Below are 1584 nucleotides of genomic sequence, written 5' to 3' on the forward strand. Positions count from 1 at the left end.
ATAAAATAGCAAATAAAACCAAAATAAAATCTTATTTGATTTTTTTATTAAATCCCCAATATTTCTTTATTTTGGGAAAGTCATTTTATTCCCTCTCTTATAATTTTTATAATAGAAATAATTCAAGATAAAATAAATAAAATCAAATGATCCTATTTTCAAAATTTGAGACAACTCAAATATGAAATTAACGAAATCCCCAACTCTCTCCGAGGGTCCTTGAGTCGCGTGAAATTTCTAGGATCAACTAAAATGCAATAAATATGATATGCAATGATGATCTATTGTATAACATTCCAAATTGAAAATTTGGGACGTTACAAACCTACCCCCCTTAAGATGAATCTCGCCCTCGAGATTCGGGTTGGCTAGAAAATAGGTGAGGGTGGTCCTTCAATAGATCTTCCTCTCGTTCCCAGGTGGCTTCATCCTCCGTGTGGTGGCTCCACTGAACTTTGCAAAACTTGATAACCTTGCTGCGGGTGACTCGGCTGGCATACTCAAGAATCTTGACTGGTTTCTCCTCATAGGTCAAATCACTGTCCAACGGGATCGCTTCCAGTGGCACTGTATCTCTTAGCGGTATATCAGCCATCTCTGCGTGGCACTTCTTCAACTGGGAAACGTGGAACACGTCGTGAACTCCTAACAATCCTTCGGGCAATTCCAACTTGTAGGCTACTTCTCCCATACGCCCCACAACTTTGTATGGTCCTACAAAACGTGGCGCTAACTTTCCCTTAACTCCAAAACGCTTAACTCCTCGAAGTGGAGATACTCGAAGATAAACTCGGTCTCCGACTTCGTAAACTGTCTCCTTGCGTTTAGAATCTGCGTAGCTCTTCTGCCTGGACTGGGCTACCTTGAGTCTATCGCGAATCAATTTTACTTTCTGTTCAGACTCCTTTATCAGATCCGGTCCAAACAACTGGCGGTCTCCAACTTCATCCCATGACAATGGGGTCCTGCACCTCCTTCCGTACAAGGCTTCAAAAGGGGCCATCTTCAAACTGGATTGATAACTGTTGTTGTAAGAGAACTCTGCATATGGCAAATTGTCTTCCCAACTAGATCCATAATCTAGCGCACAAGCTCTCAGCATATCCTCCAAAATCTGATTGACTCTCTCGGTCTGTCCATCTGTCTGCGGATGGAAAGTTGTACTGAATTCTAGCCTGGTACCCAAAGTTTCATGCAACTAATTCCAGAACTTTGAGGTAAACTGGGTTCTCTATCTGATACAATGCTCCTTGGAACTCCATGCAGACATATGATTCTGGTCATGTATATCTTTGCTAACTTGGCACTGGTATAGGTAGTCTTCACTGGGATGAAATGAGCTACCTTTGTCAAACGATCGACTACAACCCATATCGAGTCATAGCCTGAACGAGTTCTGGGCAATCCTGTGATAAAATCCATGCCTAACTTATCCCACTTCCATTAGGGCATCGGCAATGGCTGTAGCAATCCTGCTGGCTTCTGATGCTCTGCCTTTACTCTCTGACATACATCACAAACGGCTACATACTCCGCAATATCCTTCTTCATTCCGGTCCACCAGAAAATATCCTTCAAATCCAA

This window comes from Triticum urartu, chromosome 2 (assembly GCF_003073215.2).
Source record: "Triticum urartu cultivar G1812 chromosome 2, Tu2.1, whole genome shotgun sequence".
NCBI classification, from domain to species: domain Eukaryota; kingdom Viridiplantae; phylum Streptophyta; class Magnoliopsida; order Poales; family Poaceae; genus Triticum; species Triticum urartu.